Raw genomic sequence first — 11,497 nt, forward strand, 5'->3', positions numbered from 1 at the left:
ACCTGTCACCGATGATTTTGCAAATTGCAGTTTTGCTTAGGAAGGGGAATATGGTTTTCTTTTACACCTCTCATTTCAGCATCTGCTGTTTGAAGAAAGCCATTGAGAAGACGTAAATACCAGCAAGTGAAATTCAGAGTTGTGTAATCATCACATACCTGGTCCGTTGAGAAGTTCCGCTCTTCTCACTGCAGGAAACCCAGGCACAAAAACCCTCTTTTCCTGGATTACATACCCTCTTCCACCCCTCCTTAATCAGAGAAGTCTCCAATCCCCAATTCATTTAGTGACTAGCATAGAATGAGAAAGACTATGCTTCTGGACTTACATCTACTTATATATTATTTATATTTATTTGGAAAGAAACAGCTTAGGTTTACCTTGTTCCTGATACATTCTTCCATAACACCATAGCACAAAAAGAAATCAGAAAATATGCTTTTTCACATCTCCTTTCTGAATTTTATGACTTACTCACTGAAGCAGAGGAAAGAAATATGCAACTTTGTGAGTAGAAAGAAACAAAATGTAGATTAGAATCAAGATAATACTTACTATGTGTTCCTTCAAGAGAAACACTGACAGAATGGTGGCATAAATACCTCTGAAAAATCAACTCCTTCATTAAAACAATGAGAACACTAGCGAAAAATGATGAAAATAAGTTTTCCAGAATTTTGGAAGTTAACCAAATCCTTGCAACAATCTGGGAGCATTTATTTAAGAAAAATGGTTGAATATCATTAAGAACTACGAGCGTTATGGCATTTCAAGTAGTCCTGGTCACACTCACTTTGCCCCACCTCCATGAGGGCCTTTGCAGCTGTGGTAACTCTGAAGATTAGCAAACTAGCAGCTGATGGAAGGAAACAGAACAGGTTTGGAGCTTCCCAAAAAGCCTCATCCCCAGAGAACTGTCACTTTGTGACCTTTTTGGAAGTTGCCTGTAAAGTTTCGTCCTCTGGGCTTTTCTTTATGTGACCTGACTCAGAACATCCTCTGTGTGAACAGCTATATTACTAAGATGTTTGTCAAAAATAATCAGTTGGAATTTTTCAACATTGTAACGTTCTGAGGCAGTGATTCCAGTTGGGACTAACAAAAGGCTGAGTAAAAAATGTAAAATAAACCCCTGAGGAATGAGATGTCTGTAGGGGGTTTGAAAAGCTTGGACAAATCCCTGGGAATCTAAAAAGCCATGTGCATGTGCAGGGCTACACACATTCCCAGGAAAGACCTGAGAAGGCCCTAATCTCTCACCTCTGGCTGACCTTGAGGCTCTGCACAAGTAAGAAGTGAAGGCTAAGGCAGAGCTGTAAACTGCCTATCTGATCATTGAAGGCATGCCCCAAAACACACATGCAGAAGTGCTTGGCAAAGACTGGGAGACTTGTTGGTTCCAGAGTTATTAGTTCAAGAAATTAAAAAAAAAAAAATCTCTATTTATTAGCTGGTCAATAAGCAAACAGAACAGAGACTTTGGCGGTTACACATGGTAAAGAATACAGACTTCACAGAATTAATTTAAGAAAGTCAGAAAACAGCAGCAACAACAACAATAAAAAAAGAACAACGAACAGCAACAAAAACAAACTCAGGGAGGAGAAGGGAGTCTGGCGTCCAAAGTTGTCACATTGTGTGTGTGTGTATTTATTTATTTTTTTGAGACAGGATCTCACTATTGCCCAGGCTGAAGTGAAGTGGTGCAATCATAGCTCACTGCAGCCTCAAATTCTTGGGCTTAAGTGATCCTCCCGCCGCAGCTTCCCAAGTAGCTGGGACTATAGGCATGTGTCATCACACCTGGTTAATTTTCATAGTTTTTGTAGAGTCAGGGTCTTGCTATGTTCTCTGGACTGTTATTGAACTCCCAGGTGTAAGCAATCCTCCTGCCTCAGCCTCCCAAAGTGCTGGGATTACAGGTGTAAGTCACTTTGCCTGGCTTCATGTTTTTTAAATGTTCAGTTTTGAAGAAAAATTATAAGATATACAAATAAACAAGAAAATATGGCTTATACAGAAGAAAAAAAAAACATCCCAGGTAAACAGAAACTGTCCCTGAGGAAGCCCACACACTGAACTTAACTGAACGTAGATATTAACTCAGCTTTATAAATACATTCAAGGAACTAGAAGAAATCATATCTAAAGAATTAAAGGAAAGTATGAGATTGATGTCTCACCAAATAAAGAATAGTAATAAAGAGATAAAAATGATAAAAAGAACCAAATAGAAATTTCTGCAATGGAAAAGTACAATAACTACAATTTTAAAAAGTCACTAGAAGAACTCAACAGCATATTTGAACAGGTAGAAGAAAGTATTGGTGAACTTGAAGATAGGTCATTTGAATGCATTTAACAAAACAAATGCAAGACTTGTATACGGAAAACTATAACAACACACTCAGGATAGTCAAAATGATCTTGAAAAATCAACAAAACTCAACAAAGTTTGAGGACTCACACTTCCGAATTTTAAAACTTACTGTGTAGCTACAGTAATCAAGATAGTGTGGTACTGACATAAGGATAGACATATAAATCAATGAAATAGAATTGAGATTTCAGAAACATACCCACGCATTTATTATTAGCTGGGTTTTGATAAGGGTAACAAGACAACTCGATGGGGAAATAAATGGTACTGGGTCAACTGAATATCCACATGCAAAAGAATAAAGTTGGAGCCCTACTCATACCATATACAAAATTAACTCAACGTGAACCAAGGGCCTAAATGTAAAACTATAACACTCTTAGGGAAAAAACATAGGTATAAATCTTCATAATCTTGATTTAGGCGACGGTTTATTAGACATGATGCCTGAGGCAAAAATAAGTAAAAAAAAAAAAAATAGATAAATTGGACTTCAAAACTAAAAACTTTTGTTCTTTGAAGGCCACTATCAAGAAAGTGAAAAGGGCTGGGCATGGTGGCTTACGCCTGTAATCCCAGCACTTTGGGAGGCCAAGGAGGGTGGATCACCTGAGGTCAGGAGTTTGAGACCAGCCTGGCGAACATCATGAAACCTTGTCTCTACTAAAAATACAAAAATTAGCCAGGCGTGGTGGTGTGCACCTGTAATCCCAGCTACTCAGGAGGCTGAGGCAGGGGAATTGCTTGAACCCGGGATGCAGAGGTTACGGTGAGCTGAAATTGCACCACTGCACTCCAGCCTGGGCAACAGAGTAAGACTCCATCTCAAAAAAAAAAAAAAAAAAAAAGGTGACAAGATAATCTACATCATATATCTGAAAAGGGCCTAGTTTCTAGAATATATAAAGAATACAACTCAACAACAAAAAGACAAATGTCCCAATTTAAAAATGGGCAAAGATTTGAATACTTTCTCCAAAGACATGTACAAATGGCCAATAGGCATGCGAAAAGGTGCTCAACATTATTGGTTATTAGGAAAATGCAAATCAAAACTTGAGTGAGATACCTCTTTACAGCTAGAATTACTGCTATAAAAAAGACAGATAATAATAAGAGTTGGCACAGAGATGAAGAAGTTGAACCCTCATTCATTTCTGGTGGAAATATAAAATGATGTAGCCACTTTAGAAAACAGTTTGGCATTTCTTCAGAAAGCTAAACATAGACTTACTATTATATGGTCCAGGAACTCCACTCCTAGGTATATACTCAGGAGAATTAAAAATGTATGTCCACACAAAAACTTGTACATAAATGTTTATAGGAGCATTATTCATAATAGCTAAAAAGTGGAAACAATCCAAGTGTCCATCAACTTATGAATGGATAAACAAAATGTGGTATGTTCTTATAATGGACTGTTGTTCAGCTGTAAAAATAAATCAAGTACCGATACATGTGACAATATGGATGAACCTTAAAATGACTGTGCTAAGTGAAAAAAGCCAGACACAAAAGACCACATATTGTATGCTTCCATTTCTATGAAATACCCAGAAGAAGCAAATCCATAGAGACAAAGTGATTGCCAGGGACTAGGGATGGTGCGGGAATGGGAAATGACTATGACTGCTCATTGATTTGGGGTTTCTTTTGGGAATGATGGAAATGTTCTGGAGGTAATTAGTGGGGATGGTTTCACAACCTTGTGAATATACTAAAAACTACCAAATTGAATTTTATGGTATGTGAATTATATCTCAACAAAATTTTTATTTACATAATATGCTATATAGGCAAGTTGGGGTAGCAGAAATAATGTGACAGGACTTTAGTATTGGGTCCTGTTCAGAATCCTTGCTTTGGGAGAGTTTTTAAACTATCTGAGCTTTAGTCTTCACTTCTAAAATTAAGGCAATAATATCACTCTTACATACTTTTATGTATATTAAGTGAAAAGTGTATGTAAGCTGTTTTGAGCTGGGTCTGGTAGTATGCCCCTAAGTCTCAGCTACTTGAGAGGCTGGGGTAGGATAATTACTTGAGCTTAGGAGTTTGAGACTAGGCTGAGCAACATATTGAGACCCTAATCTCAAAAAAGAAAACAAAACAAACCCCAAAACCATTTTAGGGAATAGGGTGGGCCTGACATATAGTATAAATTTTTAACAAATGTTAATTAGTTTTCTACTTTCCTTCCTTTCTTCTTCCCTCTTTCCTAAATTTATACAGATCAGGATGGTAGAAAATAAAATACAGGAGTTCTACTATTGATATGGGGATGATGGTCTAATCTCCTTATGAACTGGGGGACATGGGATTGGGGGGATGGGAAATGACTCAGAAGGGAACATTCTGATTTAGGTAGAATTGTTCCATGCATTTTTCTGCAAGATGGGGCTCAGCCCCAGAGAGGGCCTGTGTGAAGACACTGGCATGTCCTCTAGGGAGGGGTGTGTGTGTACTGACCTATAGCCCTACGGCTATAGGGACAGCTGTTCATAAAACAAAATTGTTCTTTGAATCAAGCTGGAAAGGACTTGATTTTTCTTGAGGACAGGGGACCAAAAGAAAACAAATTTTGAAATAAAATACACATTTTTGGGGCCTCTTTGTATTTCTTCAGTCCCTTTTCTACAATTCTGGACTGTAGTTCCTGGAAATTCACACTTTCAAAAAGCCCCATCAGTGATTCTTGGATGGAGCTTTTAGAACATGCATGCGTGTTCAAGTCACCGGAAGCATCTTGCTAGTACACAGATTCAGTGTGTCTGATATGGGGCCTGAGATTCCTCATTTCTAACAGGCTCTTGGGTGATTCCAGGAAGTTGCTGATCCATGGACCACACTTTGAATAGCAAGTGTTTAGCAGCTGGTTTGAGTAAACCAGGTTAGAATTAAATGCCAGAGTAATCAAAGTTGGAAAAGCTAGGTTCCATGACTGCCCTGTGCACCCTAAGCCTGCCCATCTGCCTACAGCTTTATATGCTGTAGAAAGTCTGGTGGGTGCTTCAATGCCTTGTTGGTCTCCCTGGGAAGGAGAGCTGTCAGAGAGGAGAAAGCAGTTGGCTTTCCAAGGTCAAAGTCTAATGGGAGATTCTGTGAAATTCACCAGACATGACCACTGATGGATGCAGGGATCATTTGTCTGAGGGGCCCTGGGGTTTTTGATGTGTCTCTTGGGCATGTCAGCAGTGTGACGGATGCAATATGGTGAACATGAGGAAGGGGCGCAGATGTTAGAGTCCAAGAGGCCTCCATTGGAATCCTGCTCCTCACATTGTAACCTTGGACTGTACTTAACCTACCTGAGCCTCAGTTTTCTTATCCGTATTATGGAGAGACTTTGACCAACCTTGCAGGATTGTGTTAAGGTTTAAAAGAGGTAATACATGTAACATGCATGCCACAGAGTCAACACTCTAAGAGAAGTTTTTTACCACCGATGGCAAGTATCTGTGTTAACTCGAGGGACAAGGGTGACCAGGGAGCTGGGGGTAGCTGGAGAAGTTTTACTCTCATTTGTTGACCCACAATGGATGCTCAAGTCCACATATATTGATTTATGAGCTAATTGGGTTGTGCCTCTGGCTCTTTGGTTCGGCATTGTGGGTGTTATGCCTTTGAATAGCCCAAAGTGAGAGTCCCTGTGCTTTAGGGATAGCCCGTGGTCAGCTTTTGAGAAGATGCATACCATTCTTCTCATTCCCCGAGGCCTTACAAATTCTCAGAGAGAGGGAACATGCTGTTATGTATTAGATTAAGTATTTTCAAGCAGGACTGGCCCTAAGAGATAATTTTAATCTAACTCCCTTAATTATGTCTGAGAAAACTGAGCACAGAAAAATTCAACAACTTGCCCCAGGCTTAAGAACCACTTAGTGACAAAGTCAGGGCCAGATCCCGGCCTCCTTCCCACTGGCTGGGGATTCTCTCCACCGGACAGCTCTACTACCTAGGGAATACACGTGTGCTCTGCTTAGCATTTCAGATTCAGATGTATTCCAGATACAGCACATTTTAATTTTAATATGCCGTGTGTATATTTTGTTGTACATGTGGGACACGTGCCTCATCTACTTACATTTGATGGAACTTGGAGAGAAGTTTATCACAGCAATAGTTAATTGTTCTGTCTTTGCTCAAGACTTTTTGTTGATCATATTTGTGTCTTCGTTTAATCCAAAATTGTGTGTCAAGAGCACAGCTGGATCTGCACTGTGCTTTACTTGTGTTGCCTTGTTGGCCTGCCAGGGTCAGTGGACTGGGGTTGGGTGGTTGAGCTGCTCCAGGTCACAAGGCCTTCTGGGAAAATAACCCCTGCTTTATAGCAATTATTGCCAAACTCTAGGCTGGCAATGATCTTGATCAACTGTTTACCTGTTTTCATGGCATGACAGAGATGAGGGCAAAATTATGACATTTTTAAAAAGAAAGAAACATTGATTTGGTTTAAAGGCCTGCCTTTTATTTTGACATTATAGCTTTATGATGTTTTGTTGTTCTTTCTTTTATGAAACTATGATCATTGTAGATTATGGATGGTAGATTTTCCCTTCCTTCACCTATTTATTTATTTTTTTATGTTTGCCTTGCACTAATAAACTTTTATTTGACTCAAATTAAAGCAGTAATCTTCCATACATAAGTATCTTCCCTGCCCAATAATTGAAAGAAAAAAATCCAAAATGATTAATAAAGAAAAATATAAGAATTAACAGTCCCTTTAAATTTGTTTTAAATATTTTTAAGGTTTAAAAATGGTTTAAAGTTTGTAATTCCTAGTAGGAAAACATTATCTGAATGAATAGCAAACCACGGTAAATGCTTCAGCTGCATTTGGGGGAGAGGGATATGGATTATCTTCAAAGCACCCCAGTTCTCTTGATGAGAAGATCAGAGGTACACTGGTTTGTATTATTGCGACATCCATAACGTGATCTAGGTTGCTTTTCCTTCAGCAAGGTCTTTATTTATCAGAAGGACATTACGCTTGACCTCCAAATTTGGCTGACAATTTACTGATAAGATTCATAACCTTTGGGTTGCTCTGGTATTGTGACATATTTGCTGGGTTCTGAGCCACATCCTGGAAGAGGCCACTGTAACTTCTGGATCCTGCATGGCTGCAAGAACCTCTGGATCACTAAGAATTTCATTGAGTCCAGGGATTCTGGCCATCCCAGGCATGCCCCCTCCCATTCCAAGCATTCCCCCAGGAAGTCCACCTGGAGAAGAACCATACTGAATTCCCAACTGTGGTCTGGCTTCTTCCTCCCTCTGGGCTCTCTCATGTTCTTCTCGAGCCTTCTTAACTCTTTCTATTCTTTCTTTGATCTCTCGCTCTTCACGTTTTTGCTCATACTTTCTCCCATGTTCTGCAATGTCTGTGCCCTAGGCTGAACTTCTTCCAGCATTATACTAGCATCTTCGTCATAATCCAATTTACAGGCAAGGGCAAGATCATGTACTGCTTCTTCCCAGTGGCCTAGAGGTCTGTGTGCTTTCCCTCGCCACTTGTAAGGCTGAATTGAATCAGGATTTATTTCAATGACTCTATCACAGTCTCGGATGGCAGCATTTGGCTTCTGTAATTTGACGAAGACACTGGCCCTCTTGGCATGCAAAATGGCCAACTGAGGATTCAGCTTGATGGCATCTGTGAATAAGTCAATGGCTTTCTGCAGTTCACCATCATTTAGGGCTTCAATAGCAGTCACTTTCTTATCATTTGCCTGATCCATCATCTCTTCCATTATCTCTGCATTTTCATCTCCCATTTCTTGAGGGGCATCAGGGTCTGGTTCAATCACACCTTCATTATCAATTTATAGATTACTTTCCTCACGTGATGGTTCATCTGCCTTTAAGTCTTCCTCCACCTTCTTATTATCAGGTTTTTCTTCCTTGGTATTTTCTTCTGATTTAACTTTCTGAGTAGCAGGTGGTAGTTTACCCCCCATGCTCTCCACTCACTCCCTCAGGAAGTACATTTCCTCAATGTGCAGAATGCTCGGATCCTGCTTACATATTTTCACAAAAGCCCGAAGTGCGTTCACTTTCCAGGGGTCCATGGTCGGGAGGCGGTGGATGAAGAAGCTAAGGTGCTGTGGCCCAGTTCCAGGCCTAGGCGCTGGCTCAGTGTGACCGCGCAGAAGGGGGCACCTATTTATTTTTAAAATATCCTTATTTAACAAAATGAAAACTTGGCACCTATCTAGGTGCCTAAAACCCAAAGTCTTGAAACCGGAGCTCTAAAAAGATTTACTTTGCAGCATAACTTCCAGAAATGCCTTGCCTCGCTGTGGCAAAAAGCAAGAATTGCTCGCATTTAAGTGGGAGTAGGGAGGTTATGTCTCAAGAAAGGTATTCAGGGACCCCTTTCTCACTGAGTGGGAGGTCGGATCTTTTAAGCTCCTCTTCCCAACATTAGAATCAGTCATCCCCCCAAAATTGGACATCGATTTCAGTCATTTTTAGGCAGAGATCAGTGTTGAGGGCACTTCGTGGTTGAGTGAGAGCAGGGGTTGGTGGTTGAGAAAGTGAAATCAGACAAGAGAAGTTGGGACTCAGAGCTTCCCAGTCCCCAAACAGAAGAGGAAATGGGAAGTCTCTCCAGCTGCGGAAGAGGAAGGTTTGGACACTCTCTTTACGTGGCCAGTGTGGCTTCTTCCTTTGAGAGGCAAGAACTCACTGCTTGAGAGGAAACCCACTGTGGGAACCCGGAAGAAAACCAAGTCCGCCCAGGTCAGTAACTGGAAACCGAGTGACTTTTCCTCCGTGCTGCATAGCTACACTTAGAAATTTCACGGAAAGGTGTGACATTTTATCAAGACATTTGACCGCACTGCTCCTGCTGTTCAACCAGAGGATTCAGTAGAAAACAGACAAACAAACAAACAGGACGGTTTAATGAGTGAGACATGAATTGGAAGAGGCAGGATGAGCTGTGGGTTCCTGTGGTGGTCTGACAATGATGTGATGAGGACACCTTTCCAGGTGCAAAGTCAAGGCCATGTGCTGCTCACAGGAAATTCCCTTTGGTTAAGTTCCTGAAGAGTGTATTGATTTTCTGATACCCTGCCTTATTCAGGTAGGATTTAAAGCAGCTTACAGAAAAACAAGATTTAAAATGTAAGAAGTGAAGGATATAGGGAAAAGAAAGGTAGAACAGCATGATAAGAGAAAGGTGGGGTTTGTGATTGCGGAAATGCTTGCTGGTGTCTCTCTGTTGGTTCTGTTGTTGCAGGTACTGGGAGGAGGAGATGAACCCTGCTCCTGTGGAGGCTGTGAGGTGTTGGTGTCGTGTACACATCCAAGGGATGGCCTAATTATTTACAAGTAGGCTCCTGAAAATCAGCCCTGAATCCATCTTTCTACCTTCTCTTTTCAATATCATTCAATTAATTGAGTCACAGAAGCCGCCTTTAGTTCATTTAATTCCCTTACATTCTTCTAACTTCTGCCATATATCTCATGACCTGTGATTTTTCCTTTTGCACTGATTTGATACTATGTAATAGCAATTAAATATCGTTACTTATACCAGAGCAGCTTATCTTTCTTATCAACAAAAACAAATAAGGTCCACACTCCTGAAAATAAATAGGCTCTATGTCTAGCCTTGTGAACAAATGCAGTTTTGTCACTTACATAATTTGTTATTGATACAGTAACTTCAGAATTATTTGTGGTACTGCTTCCTGAGACATGTAAAATCATATTAATGATTTTTGAATAGTGATCAATAATAACATTTATTAAATACCCATGGTGCTTCGAATCTTTCAGTTGGTCAGTCAGCATTTATGTTCTTGATACCACTCCCAAAGCATCATATAAACGACTTCTTCTTCTTCTTCTTTTTTTTTTTTTTTTTTTTGAGAGGGAGTCTCACTCTGTCACCCAGGCTGGAGTGCAATGGCACCGCAACCTCTGCCTCCCGGGTTCAAGTGATTCTCCTGCCTCAGCCTCCCGAGTAGCTGGGATTATAGGTGCCTGCCACCACATCTGGCAAATTTTTGTATTTTTAGTAGAGACGGGTTTTCGCCATGTTGGCCAGGCTTGTCTTGAACTCCTGACCTCAGGTGATCCGCCTGCCTCAGTCTCCCAAAGTGCTGGGATTACAGGCGTGAGCCACCACACCCAGCCCATAAAAATACAACTTCTAACCTCAGGAAGCCTACACTCCAATGGGAAACCAAGGGTGACCCCAGACCAATTTACGCGACTGCTCTATTTCCTTATCCACAAAGCAGGGAGAATGACAGTGCCCAGCTCATAGGGCTGTTGGGAGCTTTTAAAGGCATAATACTTGTGAAGCACGGTGACTGGCATAGGGAAAGCACTGGATAACTGCTTGTTTTCCTTCTTGTTATTATGATTGGAGAAATTCTGCGGAGGTGGTGCCTAGGAGCTGGCCACACCTCCCCCAGAGGGGATTTCCAGGTTTCACAGGTTTCCTTCCCTCCCTGAGCAAGGGCAGGTGAGTCAGGGTGGCTTGTGCTCCCCTCCAGCTCTGGGATGTATGCTGTCCAGCTGGTAACGAGTCTCCGTCACATCCGAGGAAAAGTGGAGCTGGCTGAGGGGAGATGGAAAAGAAGGGCAACAGATTCCAGTTTCTTGTGAAATTTTGTAAACGTAAGGCTCTTATCTCAGTCTGCAGAGCAGAAACAGGGTGGGGGCCATGTATCTGAATGTCTCCACTCGTGCATAAAAAATATGATTAGAACTGAAGACCTAGAAGTCCCTTCCCCGGGCAAGGGATGAACTCTTCTGTTTCTAGAACCATTTAGGGAGGTGTCAAGTTGGCTTCGTCCCAGAGATTCAGGTGAGGACAGAACAGAGGGCAGGGTATTCTTGCCCTGAGTTCCCTGCTAATGAGCTAATTGTGGCCCCTCACCTTTGCTTGGCATGCAGTTTACCAGAAAAGGGCATCCTACCTTTATCCTTGGTTCTCCATACCCTCGCTACCTTTCCTGTGTTTTGCAAACATGGGATGGTGTACTTAGCTTTCTTTTGCTGGAATTATTTTCACCTCATGTCCTGTGTCTTCCTTGTCCAGAAGAAATCATCTTTAGTCTAAGGAGCTCCAGAGAAGGGCGTGCAGGGGAT

At 41.2% G+C, this 11,497-nt stretch overlaps 1 pseudogene; it reads right to left on the bottom strand.

Annotated features, from left to right (window-relative positions):
• Positions 1-3,213: 3,213 nt before the first annotated feature.
• On the bottom strand, positions 3,214-9,718 carry LOC140712796 (hsc70-interacting protein pseudogene; annotated as a pseudogene).
• Between the last annotated feature and the right edge of the window lie 1,779 nt (positions 9,719-11,497).

This window comes from Chlorocebus sabaeus, chromosome 1 (assembly GCF_047675955.1).
Source record: "Chlorocebus sabaeus isolate Y175 chromosome 1, mChlSab1.0.hap1, whole genome shotgun sequence".
Classification (NCBI taxonomy): Eukaryota; Metazoa; Chordata; class Mammalia; order Primates; family Cercopithecidae; genus Chlorocebus; species Chlorocebus sabaeus.